A 25381-nucleotide genomic window follows, 5' to 3' on the forward strand; every position below is an offset into this window, starting at 1 on the left:
CTTGCACGTATTTAGTGGCCTCTACTATTGACATCCTCCGTGTTCATGACGGCCTTGTAGACGGAGAGGCGGGGCAGCTTGTTCAACATAATCACCACCAAAGCAATTAACAAAGTGCCTATTTCTCCTAACACAATCAAGCCAATCTTAAGACTCTTATACGATGTCCTTCGTGGAGCAGCTCACAACCTCATGGTGCAAATCATTTTTCTTGCCATCTACACAAAAGATGGGTCAATCAAAATGATTCCGACCTATAAAATCATTCTTTTTTCTAATAAAACTAAACAGGTGAATTTTTACCATATTAATTTATATGTAAATAGTTTAACAATGAAAAGGATGAAATATTTGCGTGGGTTACAAATAATATTCACATATATTTAGACATTGTTCACAAATAGTATTCATTTAATTATAAAATTCATGCAATCAAAAAATTGTTCACGTCTTTAAAATTCTAATGCAACTAAAAATGTTTTCCTAGCTTTTTAAATGCTCCTATTTATAAAATGTTTACGTAACTTTAAAACTTGGTTACCCATTTAAAATATCATGATACTCAATTTTTTTAACAAGTTTATTAAAACTTCTTTAAAATTTTAACAAAGCGTTCATTTATATTTTAAAAAATTATTTAGTTTTAACAAGTATCCAAGCCTTAAAAAATTTAGGTTTGTATAATTTCTAAAAATATTGAGCAATTTGGAAAAAAAAATGATGTATTGTCAAAACAATGCCGATATATGTTTTTGAAAATATTTTATTAACTATATATCAACATAAAAATGTGTAAAAAAGTACAAGAGCACATAAATAAATCATAATAAGAACAAAATATAACAAAATAGAATCAAGGAAAAATATAACATGAAAAGGAAAGGGAATATCAAAAACAAAAAGTGGAAAAACAAAATTATCACGCATTTAAAAGATTTTTTAGCAACCTTAAAAGACTTGATGAAAATTTATAAACTATACACACTTTGCCAAAAAAAATGGCATATTTCGAAAAGATAGAAAAAACCTTCGTGTAATTTGGAAACCACTGACACATTCCAATTTTTCTAGACTTCATGAAATTGTATGTGTGCATGAAAGAAAACAAAAGGTGTCACATTCTAGAAACTACACGTATTTAGGAAAAAAGAATGTTTATGAAATTGAATAAGACTTCATGACATTGTAAAATTATTCATCGATTTTGCAAAAAAGTCACATATTTTAAAAATTATTTATGCAATTAAATGCAGTATCCATGTATACAAAATCATACAATCATAAGGAGTTCATATATGAAAATTTTGATCATGAATTAATTGATATTGTTTTGTACTTTAAAAAGGTTCATGCTTTTGAAAGTAGTGTTCGTTTTTTGTTGAAAGACTTTAGATAATATTTGAGGAAAGGGAAAAAAATACAGGAAAAAATAATAAACAAAAATAAAAATAAAGTGGGAAAATATTAAACAAAAAAGTAAGCCGAACCAGAATAAATACAACAAACCATAAGATATTAAACAATACAAAAAGAACGAAAAAAATACTTGGCCGGTGCTTTATTCACAGTCGCCCGTTGCACATATTGCCCGTGAGAGGGGCCATTGGATATTTCCTGTGATAGTGTTTTGTTAGGGAAAGCCTGCCTGGATATTTCTATTCATTAGGCAAGACACTTACATCATTTGTTAAGACAAACACAAGAAATAAAGAAGGATCCTCTTGCGAGACAAAAGGGCCAGGCTCCGACTTACTAGCTAAAAACATGCGCCGGCATACTGGCATTTCTAAGAGAAAACTCAAAAGAAATATCAATACACTTATGGCAAAGTAAGAAACAAGCATTGTAGAAATAATCTTCCATATTGGCTTCCTCTAGTAGTCTTATATTATAACTCTTATGCAGCAGACAAACACCTGGACCCCCGACCGAACGGGCTGCCCCATTTAGGACTTTAACGGTAGTCTGGTTCTTCTTGTGTTTTTCTTGGGCTAGTTTTTTCAGTTTTATTTTGTCAGCTCTCTAGGCTTATTTTTGCTTGGTTTTCTTTCTTTTTATTTTATTTTTATTTTTATTTTTTACGTTTTCTTTTACATTTTAATTCTCATGACCTTGTGTTTTTCAAATTCACGAACTTCCCTAACTCCCAGAGAACATTTTTCCAAAAAACAATATTCAAATTAGTGATTTTTAATTCACAAACATTAAAAAATGTTATATTTTCAATTTCGTGTACTTTTATCAACTTCGGGAACTTTTTTTGAATCCGTCAACTTTTTCAAAATTCTGGAATTGTATTCAATTTCGTCATTTCTTGAACAATGAAAAAAAATCAAATCTGCAAAAAAAATATCAATTTCATGATATATTTTGCACCCGCAAACCATTTTTCATGTAAAACTCATTTGTCTTTTTGTATTTCATTAAAAAAATCAAAATTGAAATGTCAACAAGGTTAAAGGAAAGTGGTCAATTCTCCAATGGTTAACTTTTGTTGTTGAGAAAAACTGACGGGTGAGCTAGTAGATTGATCGAGCGAGTTCCTTTTAGACAAAACAGATCGAACTAAATCATTAATTGAGGAGTATTTCTTTTAAAAATCACTCTCACCTTTTGAGGTTGTGACAAGTGGCACATTGTACGTCGATCACTTCTCGCAACCTGGGTGTTTTTTTTCATAGATTCATTATTTTCAAAATGTTTTATCTCTTAAAATGTGCGTTCAAATCTTGAACCGTTTTCATTGTTGGATTCCTTGCGTCGAGATCTTCGAAATCAGATACCATGTTGATAGGTTTTGACGGACTTTTTTATCATGAGAAAATTATGCCTATTGTGAAAGGAAAAATACGTGTTTTTTTTCATTTATGAGAGACACGGTCGTGCCTGTCGTGAAAGCAAATTCGTGCCTCTCGCGGAAGCAAAATCATGCCTCTCGCGAAAGGAGAAAAAACGGAAAACATGTTTTTTTTGTTTTCGAGAGGCACAATGATTGTTGCGAAAACAAATCTAAGCTTCTCACGGAAGCAAAAATGTGTCTATCGAAAAAGAAAAAAAAATGTGTTTTTTTGTTTCAGAGAGACACAGTCTTGCCTATCGCGAAAGTAAATTCGTGCCTTTCGCGAAAGCAAAATCGTACCTCTTGAGAACGGAAAAAAAAGGAAACACGCTATTTATTTATCTTGTTTTCTAAAGACACGTCCGTGCCTCTTGTGAAAGCAAATATGTGCCTCGAACGAAGGAAAAAATATGCTTTAAGAAAAAGGAAAATAAAAGAACATGTTTTTTCATGGAATTTCATTGAATTGTTTTGTCAAAAACTAAGAAAGATCGATGAAAAACTGAAAAACCCAGGTAAACCCAACCTAAAAAGTCAAAAACGTGTGCGAAAAATACAAAAAATCACTCAGAACGTGACGGCAGTTGAAAAAGTGTTAAATGACGATGATATCGAAACAGCAAATCGGCGCACAGACCCCCACCGCTAGGCTGGACTGTTTTAGATATTTTTCCGTTAAAAGGTCGAAAACACGCGCACGAGGTGGCTCGAACCGGTGATCTCTTGTTCTCGATTTTTTTCTATTATTCTTGACAAATGTCTCTTGTTCTCAATTTTTTTTCTATTATTCTTGACAAATGTCACTAAACACCAGGGAGACCACACCTATTTTGTTGACTTCCTCCCTTCTTATTCTTTAACTTCTTTCTTTTCTTTTTTATTTTTCTTTTCTTTTCTCTTCCTTTCTGGTTTTCTCTTAAATTCGTGGTTTTTCCAATTTTGATGATTTTTTTTCAAATTGATGAAAATTTTCTATTTCTAGTTTTTTTGAAAATTGATGGGTTCTTTTTCAAAACATATGAGTTTTTTTTTCAAATTTTGCAAACTTTTCAATTCGTTGATTATTTTGAATTTCATATTTTTCAAATTACATGAACTGTTTCGAAAAACTGATGAATTTTTCCACATTGTGTGAACTTTTTTCCAAAATGAAAGTACTTCTATCATATTTGTGAAATTTTTATTTGAAATATGTAAAGGTTTCTTCAGTTTATCATCCTTTCTTTACCTTTTACGATTTTATCTTTCACGTACCAACCCAAGAGCGAACGGAGTCACGAACTGACCGAGTGCGAACGAAGCAAACATCTTTGTTTAAGGCAACCGAACAAAGCACGTGCGTGCTTTGTTGGTCCAGGCTTAGGTCAAGAATGTGTGAGCATGAGCGTGCAGAAGGGGTGCTGAACGCGTTGTATAGGAGTTTCCCCATATAGGCGCACTTCATATCTCATCCATTCTTTCTCGACTTCGCCGAACCAACCGAGACATGGGAATGTCCATTTAGCAGCGACCTACTCTACAGGAATTGTGGCTCTAGGAACTCAGAAGGTTTGTGTTTTGTTTTGACCGCTTTTGGGAAGATTTTGGCTCGGTTTTCTACTTTTCATATTTAGAAACAAATGAAAAAAATAAGAAGGTTCAAAAATTAAAAAATGTTCATATTTTTAAAATACACTACTACTTTAAAAAATGATTCATATGTTTGTATTTTCAGAAAATGTCCTCTTTTGGGGAAGACGTTAAACAAATCTTGTTTTTCCACAAAATGTTCAGAAAATATTAAAGAATTTTCATTTTTTTTTAGAAAATATTTAGAATATGAGAAAATTGTGTGTTTGAAATAGTGTTCGGTTAGCTACCAGTCATCGGCTTACTATAGTACATCGGCTCGTTAACGTGTCCTACCTCGCTATTGGGTCGACCCAATCAAGAGCGCACATGTGCGAAGCACCTACTATTAGACGCAGCGCTCGTCGTATAGTAGGTCCCAGAGACTTTCAGTATTGTTTAAATAAAATGAAATGTCTGTAACAAACAGAAAGCAAAAAAAGTGAAAATAAAAAAAGAAAGATGAAAAAAAGGAAAACAATAAGCTGCAAATGTACAAAACAGAAAATCAAGCCAAATCGGGATAACCAGCAAAAGCCAGATATATATCTCTACCTTATATTAATGGATGGTGCATTTTTTCGATTTTTTGACCCGTCCACATACCCTAAGATACCCATGAAATGAAAGTAAAATTCCCACCATGCCACGAGTAAGTGAAAAAGTATTCTCCATTAATTGTTTCTCCAATGTTTTCACCTATCATTGAAACTATTCCTAAACTTGAAGTAAATAACCCACACGCCAATTGTAAGTGAATATTTGTAACTTAATTTGAAGACCACAAATTTATTATCCCATTGCAACACACAGACCTTTTTCTAGTGAAATTAATCAACACAAAAAAGTACTTAAAAAACACCCAACTCGCACTTTCTACTTGGTCGCCCATTACGGGTGTATTTGGTTGAAGAACCATGCAAAATGGAATGTCATGATTCCATTTCACTCAAACGGATCGGTTCCATTCTTCTGTTAGGTTAGTGATATTTGCTAGAATGGAAGAGTTATGTTTTATTGTTTGGTTTGAGGGATAGATTTAAATTAATTCAGTTCAACTCGCCTCTTTTACAAGAATGGTGAGGCTACCTCATATGCATATTTATAAACTATGAACAAGTATAAAATCTTTGTATTGCTAGAAACATATTATTGAAATTTTCCATAACATTTAGAGATCATCAAACTGAGTGTACAAACAATCAGTAGGTACAAAATCAATGAAATTTTGCAGCCATCGGCGGGCGGGGGGGGGGGGGGGGGGGGGGAGGGGGAGAGGGGGGGAGGGGCGGGCAGCCGCATGGGATACGTGGTGGTCGTAGCGAATTGTGGCCCACGAGATCAAGTCGCATTCATCCCTAGCACATTAGGTTGCCGCCACCTCCTAGTAGAGCAGGTCATGGTCTCCCCGATTGGATCGGGTTGCTATCGCCTTGTAGCGAATCCGGTGACCTGGTAGTCGCCGCCCATTCCATAGATCTCGTTGTCACGTGATAACCCACAAGTATATGAGATTCGTAGCCTTTTCGATAAGTAAGAGTATCAAATCCAACGAGGAGCTAGAGGTGGAATTAATATTCTCTCAAGTTCTATTGACCACCGATACGCAACAATGTTCATTATACCTAGTACAAGAAATAAACTATTTTATAGAAGTCAAACTAGAAGTACTTTGTAGGTGTAGTAAGATAGTTTTGTAAGATAATAAAAACATGGAAATTAAAGTTAGGTGTTGTTTTAATAAAAGAACAATAAAGTAAATATAGCGAGTGCGGAAAAGTGGTGGTAGGATTTGTGGAATTGCCCCTAAGCGATTGGCTAAGTCACTAGACCGATAACAAGTTTGTATGTGTGAGAGGCCACTTCTAGCATGTCATCTCTTACTTGGAATTCTATGCACTTAGGATTAGAACTATTAGAAAGCATTTGCAACTACTAACATTCGTTAAGGTAAAACTCAACCATAGCATTAAGATATATTGGTCCCCCATCAATCTTGTATGAATCAATTTCTATGTTAGGAAGAAGCTTTTATGACTCTTGCCCTCGAATGCATAGTCCTATCAACATACAACTAACCCTATGGTGTGATTGTGATGCCCTCGATTTGATCGTACGCTAATCATGCATGCAAATGCGTACGTCCAAGCTCAAGGACTCACAAATCAATATCACAACACAACTCTAAAGACAAATAAAAGGTCATACAAGCTTCATATTACAAGCCGTGGGCCTCCAGGGCTCGAATACATTAGCTCGGAAACACACGAGTCAATGAAAGAAAATATTATCTCAGTACACACATTGAAACAAGTTTTTCCTAAGAGAAGACTAGCACAAAAGATACATCGAATGAAAGAGGCGAGGTCTGCTGCCTGGGAACCTCCTAAACTACTCCTAGTCGCCAACGGACTCCATGTAGTAGTAGGCTCCGTCGGGGTAGTAGTCGTCGTGAGCGGGATAATCCATCTCCTGGGCTCCGTTATCTGGTCGCGGCAATCGTATCAAAAGGAAAAGGAGAAGCAAAGCAATGCTGAGTACTCATCCAAAGTACTCGCAAGACTAACATCAGAATTATGCTAAGTATGCATCAATATCAAAGAAATGGGGATATATCTTTGGACTGACTCTAGAAATGCCAGAATAGAGAGAAGGTCTAGTCCTATCGAAGACTAGCATATTCAGTGTCTTCCAGCATTAGAAGAGTGTAGAACAATAACACATATGTACTCATATTGTTGCAACAATTTTAATTAAGTCACACCCAGAGATTCTTCCTCGACTCCCTGCGAGTAAGCAATCTCGGAGCCAATCATTTCCAGTTAAGTCACAGTTCTAGTTGTATTAGATCAGTATACAATTGAAAGTCGTCCTCTTACCGTGGACACAGCTATTCGAATAGTTCAATTCATCCCTCCAAGGGTGCACCTCATTTCCCAACACGCTTGATCAACTCTGGTCGAACACACTTTCCTAGGTCAAGCCCGGCCTCGGAAGATAAACACATCGCAACCCTACCTAGGCTCAACAAAGAGGCCAGCCCACCGGTCTACATCCTAAACGTGTAGGGGTATTGGGACAATCACCCTTTGCGCTCTTGCACGTTGCATGAGCGGGTGAGATCAATACACCTCTAAGACAATATCAATGCTTACACGGACCACTCGGGCATGTGCCTCTCAAAGTATGATGTCCGAAGAGCTTCGGCTGATACAAAGACGTTGAGTACCCATAACTTCTTCCACATGAAGGTTAGTGCGAAAGAGGTCAATGGCCAACTCAGATCAAATACCCAAATCCCATTAATGTTTTAATTAACTTGCCACGACGATCAGCAATACACGATATGTGGTACCGTCGCCCCGTCTCAAGGATGTGTGACAATCATGCGGGAATCCACCCGTAACACACCTTTCATCATGTTTCTAGTAGTAAAGTCAAAGTAACCATGTGGTTGTAACATCAGAGGAATCTGAGGTATCACCCTCTATGGATTCCAATCGATGTAACCACCAAGGTGACCAGAGAGGAATCACCCTCCATGGTCCACGCTTGAGGGGTTGCATGACAGGGTCATTATCGGAAGTAGTGAAGGAGGAATAACCCTCCGTGAACTAGCGCTGGTTAACTACACTTCAGAACTAACATCAGGAGTACGTAACGAGGTGTCACCCTCGGTACTCGATAGTAGCTCTACAGAGCCGCACAACTAGGGGGTGTGAAGTGATGTGATGGGTCTTGGCTCGTCGATTAGTTGATGAGTCTTCGATGATAAAGCAGGAGCAAATGGGACTAAGGTATCAATGGGGATCACTGATCCACCTATACTAAGCAGTTAATGTACAATATGGTACAATAACAGTTTATCAAAAAGAAGCTATGCATCAGAATAGGAGTTATCTACAACTATTGCAAAATCTAATGCAAGCATGAGGGAGAAAGAGTAGGCGATATAGGGATGATCAAGGGGGTTGCTTTCCTTGTTGCTCTGCTACAAAAGGCTGATCGTGTGTGTCCTAGTCGTACCCGGGAGCAGCCTGAGCTTCGGCGTCTACCAGAGAGAAGAGGGGGGGGGACAATAAATAAAGGCAGACAAATGCATCATGATGAATGACATGGCAATATGCGTTGGTAGGCATGAGCTAACACAGTACTACACACCAGGGACGGAGGAGGAAAATATGTGAAGATATTTCCCGGCCCTTTGGCTACTACGGGACATCCAAATGAGGGAAGTAAGTTCCACGTTCATGATGCTAGGAGCATGTGACAAACGAACGGACATCGTATTCAAATTCACTGGATTTTTTCAAAGTTTTAATACTTTTCTGAAATTAACAAAATTGTTTTAATTCAAAAATTGCATTTATGACGTGAGCATGACATCATACTAATATCAGCAGTCAATAGTGGGGCCCCTCTGCCACATACTCATTTTTAATACAGGGTTCAAATTAACATAATTAGGTTAATTAACAAGGTGGGTCCCAAATGTCACTCACACATTAACTTAAATTAATTATTTTAAATTAATATAATTCTGTGATTAACCTTAATTACCCTTGACCCACATGTCATAGGCCGAGGGGGTTGGCCACACATGACAACAAGTGGGGATGCCAAGTGAGCCATTTGACCAGGTCAACTGGTCAACTCGGCCAGCGAGGGCCCTGGCCAATGAGCCGGAGTGTCCACCTGGCTGGCCAAGTCAGCGAGTGGCGCTGGAACCGTGCCCGCAACCAAAACTCATGGTGGAGGGCCTCGGGCCTCGCCGAATAATCGCCACACGGGGCTAAAGCGGGTGCGGCTAGGCGGGATCGAGCGTGGGCAGAGCCGCACGTCAAATGACGGGATTGGCTTGGGCGTAGGGGTGCGAGATCTAGGCCAGCAACGAGCTAAGAAGGCGGCGGCGTTCGGGCATCGTCGACGCTGGGGCTACGGGCCACGGGGGAGGGCGTGCGTGCGCGCGTTGGCTGCCTAGGGATGTGCTGAGCATATTCCCGTGCTCCGGCAAGCACGTCGACGACAGTAGCAATGATGGCGAGCAGCATGGTGGAACCGGGCTTCCGCTCCAGCGGCAGTGATGGCTACGGCTACTAGAGGAGGCCTGGGAGAGAGGAGGGAGTATCGATCGCTCGCCTGCGATGCAGGGAAGGCCCGGAGAGCAACAACAAGGCAGTGGTGGAAGTGAATCGCTGGGAACAAGGGCGGTCGGCGTCAAGGAAGAAGCGGTTGCGGGTGATGGCGTCGAGACGTCTCTTCCCCAATCCAGCGGCGAGGGAGGGGAAGCTGCCCGCTTAGGACCTCCTGCACGGGCTCCGAGGGCTTGGGTTCAATGATGGTCGCGGCTTCACCACGGCACGGCCCCATGGCACCGCTCGGTCGAGCATCGGGGAGGAGGAGCGAGTGTGGAGAGGGGATTCTGAGGGGGCTAGGGTTTGCGGAGAAGAGAGAGAGAGAGGTGGGGTGGCCTTATCCACGAGGGGGGCCGTGGGATGCTCGACAGCGATGCAATCCACGCGCAGACGGCGCTCGCGCCATGGCCTCCCCTACCTCTGTCGAGAGGTGGAAGAAAAGGCGGACCTTACTGGGCCAGGCCAGCCTATAGCACCTGGGCCTAAGTGTCGAGTGGTTTCTCTTTTTTCCATTCCCCTTTTGTGCTTTTATTTAAAGGAACATTTACATTTTCCCCCTAATTTAGTCCCGACCTCATCTTTACCCCAAAATAAAAACAGTGCTCAACTATACCCCTCTTCCGTTAAGTGCGTTTATAGAAATACCCTTCCGTACATTTTCCGTCGAGTCAAAGGCCTTTGACCGTTAAGTGCGCGTATAGAAAAATGTAACGATCAAAGGCCTTTGACTAGACGGAAAATGTACGCAAGGGCATTTCTATAAGTGCACTTAACGGAAGAGGGGCAAAGTTGAGCACTGTTTTTATTTTGGGGTAAAGATGAGGTCGGGCCAAAATTAGGGGGAAAATGGAATTGGCCCTTATTTAAAACCTTGTGTTCCATTTAATTTCCAGTACCAATGCACTTTTGTAAAAGGAGGCACTTCAACAAATATTAAATTTGTAATATTTGACAAAGCTACAAAAAGATTTGGGGAATTTTGAATTTATTTGAAAATTACAAAATTCAAAAGGGCATTTAATAATGAATTTCGACTTTGTTTTAATTATTTTGAGGCACTAAAATACTTCACAAAATTATGAGTTGCAATTTTATAAAAGCTTAGGGAATATTTGCAATCCATCCATGATTTTAGTTTTCATGTTTGAAAAAAATATTTATTCCACTTATTATTTGAATTTTGAACAGAATTTGAAATGAGATATGATCCAAAGTTTGATAAAGCACGGTTTAGCAAAATCATTTAGCTTAATCTTGGCCATCACCGTAGCTTGATTACATGGATTCCTGTAGCATGACACCGGGGTGTCACAACTCTCCACCACTAAAAGAAATTCTCGTCCCAAGAATTAGGGTAGAAGTAAGGGAAAGAATTCGGTTATGAAAATCTAATGAGTCTTCTTCTCTTTGTTTCTCTCAAGGAAGAGGTTGGTCCTTCTCGTTGATGTATTCATTACTCTGATTCAGGTCAATCTGATGGAGTTGTCATCCTTCCTTCAGGATCTTCATCGTCGTTTGAATATGATAGTAAGGAAAACCTTGGAAGAACGTAGCAACCCAACGTTGGTCATATGACGGTGCACTCAGGGAAAAAGACATGACTTATTTTCTTGAGTTGTAACTCGGGGAATTTATCGGTAGGAACATCCGATGGTACAAAAGTTTCAAATGGTCACGCAATCGTTCGATGCATGATCACAAGGTGAAGGGGGGGGGGGTTCAGGGCACCAAAATTAAATATTGTGCCTGATAATATAATAGATCATTCCTCGGGCGGTGGATCGAGAATTACATGCAAAGCCACATGCAAGGATACTTTGGAATTAAAGGTTCATAGGAGAGTCGGGTTTCGATCCTGTGGAACTATGGGTTAAGAGGAGGCAGAGCGATGCCATCTTGAATGGTCTTGGTAGGAAGACAAGTTAGAGGATAGTCTGTCAGTTATGTTGGCAACAACTTCGGTACCAAGGGCTGGAGACGAATATAACCATTTTCCTGCTCGTTGAAATGAGGCAGACTAATAGGCAAAGTTCTCGCCCACCGGTAGGTACCAGAATGTTATCCACAATAGTAATAGGGTCTTACTGACAAAGTTGTACACCAAGGTTTTTACCTAGGTAGGGAACTACCACTTCTTGGATAATTTAGATTACTAGAAAGGTTAAACAAATCGATGGGAAGGGAAGTGTGATTATCATACCAAGCAAACCAATGGAAAGGAAAATGTGTGCACACACAAGTATTAGAGTATACCTTTCCCAAGGAAAAACAGAGCGTATACATGATAGGTCACCAAGTACATGACTATTTAGATAAAAGGGGAAGGGGAATCATGATGTTTATCCATACAATACTATTTGGATAATTGATCAGGAAAAATTTAGCGCTTCCAATGTTCCTATTGTGATTTGAAGTACCACATTCGTCCTTCGAGGTAGCATTGACATGGTCATCAGATTAAAGGTTGGACTTTGGGTACACAATGGATCCGTTAGGAACAACTTATAAAATAAGTCATACAATTTCCTCATGGAAGAATGGTGAATCTTGCTGAACAAGATACTATAACAATAGGTCCTCCGGCGAGGTGTGCTAGACAAGACATCATTGTACTTGGTTACACAAAGACCAAAGTTATAATTATTGGGAAATGTTCCAACAATCGTATCTGCTTGAGATTCAGATCTGATTGGTTCCAGGATACCTCAAGCTAAGGATGCGTGAGAAGGAAAGGAGGCAACAAAAATTGACGAGATGATGATGCAAGATTTTTGTGATATGAACTACAAAAGCAAGTCTTGGATTATGAGTTAGATTGTAAGACCCATGAACATAATGTCAAGACATTCGTGCCCACATGGAATTCTTACAACGAAATGCAACTGAGTTCTGATTTGGGAACTATCGTCGAGCATATCAAGGTTTTTGTGTAAACCTCGATTAGCTCTTATGAAGGAACTTATTTTCCTCGATCAAATCAATGTGTGGATTGGGGTGCTAAGAAAATTATATGAAGTGAAGATAGCAAATCTTCAAAACGTAAAACACTTCACACATGCACGAACGATTTGGTATGATCCCAGAGGGAGCGAAACAAAACTTTCTCATATTCACGACGACAAGAATGCACGTGAACTTTGGGAAAATACTTCTTCTATAAAAGATATTCTTCATGAGTGAGGCACAAAGAAAATGCCTTCAAGAGCTTCAGCACAAAACAAGGAGAAGTTGAGGGTTTGGCCGATGGGCTCACCAACAATCCCTCAAGATTTTGATAGGGATAAATTTCCAGAATTATAAGAACAAGGAGATAACATTCGTCAGATCAAATGATATATTGACGCATGCTCGAGGAAACATCAATAATTAAACACTGATCGCACGGTGCACCCAGAAATACGAACCAAGTAGCACGACCAATGCCAAGATGGTGAGTCAACAATCAATGCACTAAGAATGACACTATCAGTGATTAACTTCAAAGCAATAGGGTTGCCAGAAGTATTGTAATCACACATCAGAGTTCGCTTGTCAGTATTCTGGTTTAGAATCAACACGGGGACCAAGGAAGGAATGTTGATGGCGAGACGTATCACTATATCAAGTATTCTTAAGAGGTGCATCAATTCACAACACTCTTGATATAAAAGATGGTAATACTCCAAGGTAGAATATAACATAAGCTGAATAATAAGGAACTCAAGGGATAACACGAAACATGAACAAGTTTGTGTTGGAGGGAAGGAAAAAAGGTTGTCGATGATATCACAAATCATCATGGGGCAAGGATGGTATTTCTCATCATAAATTTGAATGATATCTTGGAAGAGCCCAAAATGTTGATGATGATCACAACACATTTGTCGAGAAGTTTCATGAAGATGTAATCATTCAGCAATGATGTCAAGCAAATGAATGGTGAAGCGAAATGTTGTCAGAACCATAGATAAGATTGCTAGATCAGAATCGAAATTGCCTTTCAAGATAACCAACATTCTGTTGAAAGCTCGATGTAAGCTTATTGCACTTTTGAAAATGTGTTTCAGGGATGAAGGTCATATATAGCATGGTCAATCTCTAGCATGACAATGATGACGTAGCCAATCAGTTGGGAATGGCATGATCGAGTACAAACTCATAAGCAACTAAAGTTACTAAGAGTTATTGTATCACCGTGCGAACTTGATTTAGTTATGAGTTTCCTCACGCGACTAACAACTCCGAACCCAGGAAAATTGGATCCGGTGAGAATTAGCACCTGACGAAGACTCATAATAAGGAACATGGCTCTGTCATATTATCGAGATACCACAGGGTAATACTTGAAGGTAGATCAGAATAGAGGTTTGACTAGTGTATTGATATGTGAAAGACAAGCACCTTAACTTGCCCGAGAAAGAAATTAAAGCAGGATAACATGGTCAGAACCACAATTGCAATTAACAAGATCACAGATACCAGATCAAATTATACCAAGGGAATCTTATTGTTACGAGAAGCTTCCATGATAAGACATACATCATTTCCATGGGCATGAACACAAAGTTCAAGGTCAACTCACACTTCATCAATGCATAACCTTCCATTTACTCCTTTCCTTTGATAAAGTTGTAGCTTTCAAAGATTACCTGGCAAAACACCAGAAGAGTAAGACTCATGAAAACTCTTGAGTTCACATGGATTAGGAAAGGCATAGGTTCAACCCATCGGGGCGTCTTAAGAACAAATGCCACAAACTTTAAGAGTAATTAACACATGCTTGAGAGCAGAGTATAGTGACAAGAGCATAGGATAGAACTTATCAGAGGGAGAAGACACAGTTTACCAATGGCATCATGTATGAGGGGAAGAATATCACAAGAATCTTGAATGTGAAGGATCATATCGAATAATAACCCAAAAATGGGTATGGCGGTTCACCAAGGACGTGATGTGAGTATCGGTACTCAATCACAGGAAGAAGAAATGCAAGGCATCAGATTAGAGATCATCTCAGTAATAATGATACATAAATACCAAAGGAATTATGATTTCTAGGTCGGTGTATCAGAATTATAAGCTCCAATCAAATAAAAGTAAGTTGAATGGACATAGGTCGATAATCAAACAAGGTTGATTTGCTGAGAACCAGCTTAAGTTTGGAAAGTCGTATGAGCAGGAAAGATAATTTATGAGGAACAACTAACGAATGTGTGCATTCACACAGAGGTTGAATCAATAAGATCAAATGGAAATCACAAAGGATTTTACTGAATGTTGCTAGACATATGGAATTAACCATAATGCAAGTAGGCGAGGAAGGCCACGAGCAATAGGCTAGTGAGGATTTCAGAAGATCGAATAGCAATTCGAAGGACTTTTGAAACCCATGACAACTAAGGATGAAGGAATCCCCGGTAAGATAATTTTATGTCTCTTGTAATAACAAGAGCAACTGGAAAATGGAAGTATGAGCAACAATTGTATGCAATCGTCCATAGGGGTTGATGATGGAAGGGAATCGCAAAAGCTATGAGCACAAGTTCTCGAGAGAACATTAGAGAGTATCTTCGGTGTGTGATACATCTCCAACGTATCTATAATTTTTGATGGTTCCATGCTATTATCTTGTTAAACTTTGCATGTTTTGTATGCCTTTTATATCTTTTTTGGGGACTAACTTATTAACTCAGTGCCAAGTGCCAGTTCCTGTTTTTTTCGTGTTTTTTGACCCTTTTCAGAGGAGAATATTAAACGGAGTCCAAACGGAATAAATTTCCGAAAATATTTTTCCAGGAACAGAAGATACGCAGGGGGCGTGAGAACCAAGGCAGATGCCACCAGGGGAGGCCACAAGCCCCCTAGGCGCGGCCACGGGGGCGCGCCTAGCAGGCTTGTGGCCCCCCTGTGGCTCGTCTGCCCTACTTCTTTCGCCTATAAATCCCCGAAAAATCCAAAACCACGAGAGAGATCCACGAAAGTACTTTTCCGCCGCCGCAAGCTCTTGTTTCCGCAAGATCCCATCTGGGGCACGTTCTGGTGCCCTGTCGAAGGGGGGATTCGGATACGGAGGGCTTCTTCATCAACACCATTGCCTCTCAGATGATGCGTGAGTAGTTCACCATAGACCTTCGGGTCCATAGCTAGTAGCTAGATGGCTTCTTCTCTCTCTTGGATCTTCAATAAAAAGTTCTCCATGATCTTCATGGAGATCTATCCGATGTAATCTTCTTTTGTGGTGTGTTTGTCGAGATCCGATGAATTGTGGATTTATGATCAGATTATCTATGAATCTTATTTGAGTTTCTTCTCAACTCTTATGTGCATGATTTCATATCCTTGTAATTCTCTTCGAGTTGTGGGTTTTGTTTGGCCAACTTGATCTATGATTCTTGCAATGGGAGAAGTGCTTGGTTTTGGGTTCATACCGTGCGGTGACCTCACCCAGTGACAGAAGGGGTAGCGAGGCACGTATCGTGTTGTTGCCATAAAGGGTAAAAAGATGGGGTTTACATCATTGGTTTGAGGTTATCCCTCTATATCATGTCATCTTGCTTAAGGCGTTATTCTGTTCGTCATGAACTCAATACACTAGATGCATGCTGGATAGCGGTCGATGTGTGGAGTAATAGTAGTAGATGCACAAAGTATCGGTCTACTTGTCTCGGACGTGATGCCTATATGTATGATCATTGCCTTAGATATCGTCATGACTTTGCGCGGTTCTATCAACTGCTCGACAGTAATTTGTTCACCCACCGTAATATTTGCTATCTTGAGAGAAGCCTCTAGTGAACACTATGGACCCCGGGTCTACTTCACATCATATTTTCAGCCTTACACTTTTATGTCGTTGCACTTTCCTCCTTTAGATCTCACTTTGCAATCAATCTTGAAGGGATTGACAACCCCTTTATAGCGTTTGGTGCAAGCTCATTTGTGTTTGCGCAGGTACTCTGGACACTTGGCTTGATTCTCCTACTGGATTGATACCTTGGTTCTCAAACTGAGGGAAATACTTACTGCTACTGCGCTGCATCACCCTTTCCTCTTCAAGGGAAAAACCAACGCAAGCTCAAGAGGTATCAAGAAGAATTTATGGCGCCGTTGCCGGGGAGTATCAAGTCAAGAATAGTCTCCCTTCAACGTGTCAATTTCTGGCATCGGGGACTATTCTAAGTGAAGCTTATCCAAGTAACCTTCGCAAACTCATCTCTTGCATTTACATGTTTTCCTTTTGCCTCTCATTTTCCTCTCCCCCACTTCTGAAAAACAAAAATTTACAAAAACATTTGCCTTTTTCGTTCGCCCTTTTCCTTCGCTTGCTTTCTGTTCGCTTGTGTGCTTGTCTGTTTGCTGAAGTCACCATGACTGAAAACACCAAACTTTGTGACTTCTCGAATACTAATAATAATGATTTTATTAGTACTCCGATTGCTCCCACCACTAGTGCGGAATCATACGAAATCAATGTTGCTTTGCTCAATCTTGTTATGAAAGAGCAATTCTTCGGCCTTCCTAGTGAAGATGCCGCATCCCATCTTAATACCTTCATTGAGCTTTGCGATATGCAAAATAAGAAAGATGTGGATAATGATGTGATTAAATTGAAGCTATTTCCGTTCTCGTTGCGAGATCGAGCAAAAACTTGGTTTTCATCGTTGCCCAAAAATAGTATTGATTCTTGGAACAAGTGCAAAGATGCTTATATATCCAAGTATTTTCCGCCGGCTAAGATTATCTCTCTCCGTAATGATATCATGAATTTTAAGCAACTTGATCATGAACATGTTGCACAATCTTGGGAGAGAATGAAATTGATGATTAGAAATTGTCCCACTCATGGCTTGAGTGTTTGGATGATTATACAAATCTTCTACGCTGGTTTGAATTTTGCTTCTAGAAATATCTTGGACTCCGCCTCCGGTGTAACGTTCATGGAAATCACATTAGGAGAAGCCACAAAACTCCTAGACAACATCATGGCAAACTTTTCTCAGTGGCACACTGAAAGGTCACCTACTAGTAAAAAGGTACACGCTATAGAAGAAATTAACTCGTTAAGTGCTAAGATGGATGAGTTAATGAAATTGTTTGCTAGTAAAGGTGATCCTTTAGATCCAAATTATATGCCCTTGTCTTCTTTGATTGAGAGTAGCAATGAGAGCTTGGACGTTAATTTTGTTGGTAGGAGTAATTTTGGCAACAACAATGCTTTTAGAGGAAACTATATTCCTAGGCCTTTAAATAGTAATCCCTCTAATAACTTTGTCAACTCCTACAACAATGCTCATGGAAATTGCAATAAATTACCCTTTGATCTAGAGAGTAATATCAAAGATTTTATCAACTCGCAAAAGATTTTCAATGCGTCCATAGAAGAAAAACTACTCAAAATTGATGATTTGGCTAGGAGCGTTGATAGAATGTCTATTGATATTGATGCTTTGAAAGTTAGATGTGCTCCTCCCAAGATCAATATGGATGAAACTTTGAAATATATGCGTGTTTCCATGAATGAGAGTAAAGAAAGAACCGCCCAAATTCGTGCTAGGCATGAATGGCTTAAAAAGGCGTGTTCTCGTGATGAGAATCACAAAGATCTTAAAGTTCTTGGTGTGACTGCCATTGAATCCTTGTTTTATAGTGTCAAACCTAATGATGATTGGGCTGGATATGAATCCACCTTGGTTGAAAAATGCCCCAATGATTCGGAGTCTATCTATCTTGATGCTAAAAGCATTGAAAGTGGATTAGAGGATATCAAAACTTTGAGTAGTAATGAAACTACTACTTTGGATTCAAGGAATTCAATTATGATAGTTGCTCTTTGATTGAATGCATTTCCTTGATGCAATCCATGCTAAACTCTCCACACGCTTATAGCCAAAACAGGGCCTTTACCGATCATATCGTCGATGCTATGATAAAATCTCTTGAAGAGAAACTTGACTTGGAAGTTTCTATTCGTAGAAAGCTTCATGATGAGTGGGAACCTACTATCAAAATCAAGATCAAAAACTACGAATGCAATGCTTTGTGTGATTTGGGTGCTAGTGTTTCGCGATTCCAAAGTCTTTATGTGATGTTCTAGGCTTTAATGAGATTGAGGAGTGCTCTCTTAATTTGCATCTTGCGGATTCCACTGTCAAGAAACCCATGGGAAGGATCAATGATGTTCTTATTATTGCAAATAGGAACTATGTACCCGTGGATTTCATTGTGCTTGATATTGATTGCAATCCTACATGTCCTATCATTCTTGGTAGACCTTTCCTAAGGACTATTGGTGCTATCATAGATATGAAGGAAGGAAATATTAGATTTCAATTTCCTTTAAAGAAGGGCATGGAGCATTTTCCTAGAAAGAAAATAAGATTTCCTTATGAATCCATGATGAGGGCTACTTATGGTTTGAGCACAAAAGACGACGATACGTGATTCTGTCACCTTATGCCTAGCTAAGGGCGTTAAACAATAGCGCTTGTTGGGAGACAACCCAATGAAGTTATCTTTGCTTTTTTGCTTTCTGTTTTGTTGCGTCCACACCATCATAATTCTGTTATGATTGTGTATTTTTTGTTTCTTTTTGTGTTTGAGCCAAGTAAAACCTTTATTACTAGTTTGGTGATGGTTGTTTGATCCTGCTGGAAAACGACAGAAACTTTTCGCTCACGAAATTATTTTTCATTTGTATCCAGAAAGATATTTTGAGTTGATTCTTTTTGCTACTGGTTGATATACCATTTCCCAAACTGTCGTAATGTTTAAGAATTTTTGAGATACCAGAAATATACAAAGTATACATATTGCTATAGACTGGTCTGTTTTTGACAGATTCTGTTTTTGTTGTGTTGGTTGCTTGTTTTGATGAAACTATGGATAGTATCGGGGGGTACTAGCCATGAAAAAGTGAGAATACAATAATCTAACACAAATATAAATAGAAATCAAGTTTTCTACAGTACCTAAAGAGGTGGTAGTTTGTTTTCTTGTGCTAATGATATCACGAGTTTCTGTTTAAGTTTTGTGTTGTGAAGTTTTCAAGTTTTGGGTGATGTTCTCCTGGACAAAGGGATAAAGAGTGGAAAGAGCTCAAGCTTGGGGATGCCCAAGGCATCCCAAGCCAAATTCAAGGACACCAAAAAGCCTAAGCTTGGGGATGCCCCGGGAAGGCATCCCCTCTTTCGTCTTCAATCCATCGGTAACATTACTTGGAGCTATATTTTTATTCACCACATGATATGTGTTTTGCTTGGAGCGTCTTGTATCGTAGGAGTCTTTTCTTTTTGTTGTGTCACAATCATCCTTGCTGCACACCTTTTGAGAGAGACATGCTCTCATCATGAATTTGCTAGAATACTCTTTGAGCTTCGCTTATATCTTTTGAGTTAGGCAATTTAGCTCACTTGTGCTTCACTTAGATCTTTTAGAGCAAGGCGGTGTCATATTTTGGAGAAATAAGAACTCTCGATCTTCACTTATATCTTTTTGAGAGTGATCTCTCTAAGTAACTTGGTAGTTGGCTTGTGCTATGAAAGTAGTCCCAAAGGTGATAAGCACCCAAAGAGGATACAATGAAACTTCCATCTTCTTGTGCATTGATTAGAAAGAGAAGTTTGATTCCTCTCAATTAGTTTTGAGACATGGATTTGGTGATATTAAGAGTTATGTTAGTAGGGTGTTGTGAATCTAGAAATACTTGTGTTTAAATTAGTGATTCTCATAACATGCACGTATGGTGAACCGCTATGTTAGGAAGTCGGAGCATAATTGATCTATTGATTGTCATCCTTTGTGTTGCGGTCGGGATCGCGTGATGGTTAACACCTACCAACCCTTCCCATAGGAGTATGCGTCTAGCACTTTGTTTCGATTACTAATAAAAACTTTCGCAATAAGTATGTGAGTTCTTCATGACTAATGTGACTCCATGGTATAAATGCACTTTCACCTTCCACCATTGCTAGCCTCTCTAGTGCCGCGCAACTTTCGCCGGTACACAAACCCACCACATGCCTTCCTCAAAACAGACACCATACCTACCCACTATGGCATTTTCATAGCCATTCCGAGATATATTGCCATGCAACTCCCACCGTTCCGTCTCATGACTTGTGTCGTCACTCTCATATTGCCATTGCATGATCGTAAGATAGCTAGCGAGATGTTTCAACGTCATACGCCAAGCTAGATCGTTGCACATCCCGGTACACTGCCGGAGGCATTTCCTATAGAGTCATCATTGTTCTAGCATTGAGCTTTGAGTAAATTAAAGTGTGATGATCATCATTATTAGAGCATTGTCCCATGTGAGGAAATAAAAAAAAGAGGCCAAAGTTGCCCACAAAAAAATATATGGAAAGAGGCCAAAGATCCCAAACAAAAAAAAGAGAAAAAGAGAGAAGGGACAATGCTACTATCTTTTTCCACACTTGTGCTTCATAATAGCACCATGTTCTTCATGATTGAGAGTCTCTTGTTTTGTCACCACCATATGCTAGTGGGAATCTTCATTATATAACTTGGCTTGTATATTCCAATGATGGGCTTCCTCAAAATTACCCTAGGTCTTCGTGAGCAAGCAAGTTGGATGCACACCCACTAGTTCTCCTTTTGAGCTTTCACATACTTATAGCTCTAAGTGCATCCATTGCATGGTAATCCCTACTCTTTCACATTGATATCTATTAATGGGCATCTCCATAGTCCTTTGATACGCCGAGTCAATGTGACCATCTCCTCCTTTTTGTCTCACAACCTCCACCACACTCTATTACACCTATAGTGCTATATCCATGGCTCACGCTCATGTATTGCGTGAGAGTTAAAAAAGGTTTGAGAAAGTAAGAATGCAAAAACAATTACTTGGCCAATACCGGGGTTGTGCATGATTTAAATTAGTTGTGTGGGGATGATGGAGCATAGCCAGACTATATGATTTTGTAGGGATAAATTTATTTGGCCTTGTTATCTCGAAAGTTCATGATTACCTTGCTAGTTTGCTCGAAGTATTATTGTTTTCATGTCAATAGCAAACTATTGGTTTGAATCTTACAGATCTGAACATTCATGTGACATGAAATAAGTTACAAAGGACAATTATGCTAGGTAGAATTAGAAATCAAAAATTCATTCTTTATATTTTCCCTACTCGAGGACGAGCAGGAGTTAAGCTCGGGGATGCTTGATACGTCTCATACGTATCTATAATTTTTTATGGTTCCATGCTATTATCTTGTCAAACTTTGGATGTTTTGTATGCCTTTTATATCTTTTTTTGGGACTAACTTATTAACTCAGTGCCAAGTGCGAGTTCCTATTTTTTCCGTGTTTTTGACCCTTTTCAGAGGAGAATATTAAACGGAGTCCAAACGGAATAAAACTTATGAAAAGATTTTTTCCGGAACAGAAGATTCGCAGGGGGTGTGAGAACCAAGGCAGAGGCCACCAGGGGAGGCCACAAGCCCACTAGGCGTGGCCAGGGGGCGCGCCTAGCAGGCTTGTGGGCCCCCTGTGGCTCGTCTGCCCTACTTCTTCCGCCTATAAATCCCCGAAAAATCCAAAACCACGAGAGAGATCCACGAAAAATACTTTTCCGCTGCCGCAAGCTTCTGTCTCCGCAAGATCCCATCTGGGGCATGTTCTGGTGCCCTGTCGGAGGGGGGATTCGGATACGGAGGGCTTCTTCATCAACACCATTGCCTCTCCCATGATGCGTGAGTAGTTCACCATAGACCTTCGGGTCCATAGCTAGTAGCTAGATGGCTTCTTCTCTCTCTTGGATCTTCAATACAAAGTTCTCCATGATCTTCATGGAGATCTATCCGATGTAATCTTCTTTTCGGTGTGTTTGTCGAGATCCGATGAATTGTAGATTTATGATCAGATTATCTATGAATCTTATTTGAGTTTCTTCTGATCTCTTATGTGCATGATTTCATATCCTTGTAATTCTCTTCGAGTTGTGGGTTTTGTTTGGCCAACTCGATCTATGATTCTTGCGATGGGAGAAGTGCTTGGTTTTGGGTTCTACCGTGCGGTGAACTCACTCAGTGACAGAAGGGGTAGCGAGGCACGTATCGTGTTGTTGCCATCAAGGGTAAAAAGATGGGGTTTACATCAGTGGTTTGAGGGTATCCCTCTACATCATGTCATCTTGCTTAAGGCGTTACTCTATTCGTTATGAACTCAATACACTAGATGCATGCTGGATAGCGGTCGATGTGTGGAGTAACAGTAGTAGATGCAGAAATTAGCGGCCTACTTGTCTTGGACGTGATGCCTATATGTATGATCATTGCCTTAGATATCGTCATGACTTTGCGCGGTTCTATCAATTGCTCGACAGTAATTTGTTCACCCACCGTAATATTTGCTATCTTGAGAGAAGCCTCTAGTGAACACTATGGCCCCCGGGTCTACTTCACATCATATTTTCAGCCTTACACTTTTACTTCGTTGCACTTTCCGCCTTCAGATCTCACTTTGCAATCAATCTTGAAGGGATTGACAACCCCTTTTATAGCGTTTGGTGCAAGCTCGTTTGTTTTTGTGAAGGTACTCTGGACACTTGGCTTGATTCTCCTACTGGATTGATACCTTGGTTCTCAAACTGAGGGAAATGCTTACTGCTACTTTGCTGCATCACCCTTTCCTCTTCAAGGTAATAACCAACGTTAGCTCAAGAGGTAGCAGTGTCTTCTGATGAATCAAGTCATCATCTGGTATGAGGGGCTCTCCGGGAGGAATTAGTTACGAGAACCTAGAGTTAGAGTTAGCAAAATTCTTTAACCCGAAATAGAAGAGAGATCAGAACCTGGAGTATAGAAGAGGTGTAAAAGATCTAATACCACCCGATTGAGATGTGGGCTGGTAAGCCACACAACAATGTTAGTAAAAAGTATTTCAAGTACTAGACTCAAATTCAACCAAGGAGTTGGAAAGGGGGATACCTACATGCAGTCGGCTCTGATACCAACTTGTGACGCCCTCGATTTGATCGTACGCTATTCATGCACACAAACGCATATGACCAAGCTCAAGGACTCACTAATCAATATCACAACACAACACTAAACACAAATAAAAGGTCATACAAGCTTCATATTACAAGCTAGGGGCCTCCACGGCTCAAATACATAAGCTCGGAAAAACACGAGTCAACGGAAGCAAATAATATCTGAGTACACACACAAAAACAGTTTTTGCCTTAGAGAAGACTAGCACAAAAGATAGATTGAACGAAAGAGAAGAGGCATGCTGCGTGGGAACCTCCTTAACTACTCCTCGTTGTCAATGGCCTCCATGTACTAGTAGGCTGTCGTCATGAGCGGGATAAGCCATCTCCTGGGCTCCATCATCTGGCTACGGAAATTGTATCAAAACGAAAAGGGGAAGCAAATCAACGGTGAGTACTCATCCAAACTACTCACATGACTGACATGAGAACTATGCTAATATTCATCAGTATCAAAGTAATGGGGCTATATCTTTGGACTGACTGCAGAAATGCCGGAATAGAGAGAAGGTCTAGTCGTATCGAGGACTAGCATCTTCAATGTCTTGCACCATTAGAAGAGTGTAGAGCAATAACACATATATAGTCATATTGTTGCAGCAATTTTAATTAAGTCATGCTCAGAGATTCTTCCTCGACTCCCTGCGAGAAAGCAATCTTGGAGCCAATCATTTCCAGTTAAGTCATAGTTCTAGTTGTATTAGATTGGGATGCAATTCCAAGTCGTCCTGTTACCGTGGACACAACTATTTGAATAGTTCAATTCATCCCTGCAGGCGTGTACCACATTTCTCAACACGCTCGATCAACTCTGGCCGGACACACTTTCCTGGGTCATGCCCTACCTTAGAATATCAACAAGTCGCAGCCCTACCTAGGCTCAACAGAGAGGCCAGCCCGCCTGTCTACATCATAAGCGCGTAGGGGCCTTGAGCCAGTCGCCCTTTGCGCTCCTACACGATGCATGTGCGGCGGAGATCAGTCCGGGCACCACCGATACAAAATCAATGCTTACACGGACACTGGGAGTGCGTCGCTCAAATGCTGACGTCTGAAGCGCTTCGGCTTATTCAATAATGTTGAGTACCCATAACTTCTCTCACGTGAACGTTAGTACGAAATAGGACAACGACCAACCCAAATCAAATACCGAAATCCCAGTAATATTTTAATTAACTTGCAGCGATGGTCAACAATCCATGATGTGTGGTCCCGTCGACCCGTCTCGAGGATGTGTGACAATGGCCAAGAATTCCCGACCATGCCTCATCACAATCACGCGGGAATCCACCCGCAACACACCTTTCATCATGTTTCTGTTGGGGAACGTTTCATGGGAAACAAAAAATTTCCTACGCACACGAAGACCGATCATGGTGATGATCATCTACGAGAGGGAGATTGGACCTACATACCCTTGTAGATCGCTAAGAGGGAAGCGTTAAGAAACGCGATTGATGTAGTGGAACGTCTTCACGATCGAAATCGCCACCATCCCATGATCCGTCCCGATCTAGAACTGAACGGATGGCACCTCCGCGTTCAACACACGTATAACTCGATGACGATCTCCGCCTTCTTGATCCATCAAGGGAGACGAAGAGGTAGCTGAATTCTCCGGCAGCGTGACGGCGCGCCGATGATGGTGGTGATCTATTCCTGCAGGGCTTCGCCTAAGCACCGCAGAAATCCGATATAGAGGGAGAACTACAAACTAGAGGAGAGGGTGCACGTGGCTGAAATTGTGTCTCAAAACCCCTAAAACCTCTAGTATATATAGGAGGAAGGAGGGGCTAGCCT

The sequence above is a fragment of the Hordeum vulgare genome, chromosome 6H (assembly GCF_904849725.1).
Source record: "Hordeum vulgare subsp. vulgare chromosome 6H, MorexV3_pseudomolecules_assembly, whole genome shotgun sequence".
In the NCBI taxonomy this organism is placed as follows: Eukaryota; Viridiplantae; Streptophyta; class Magnoliopsida; order Poales; family Poaceae; genus Hordeum; species Hordeum vulgare.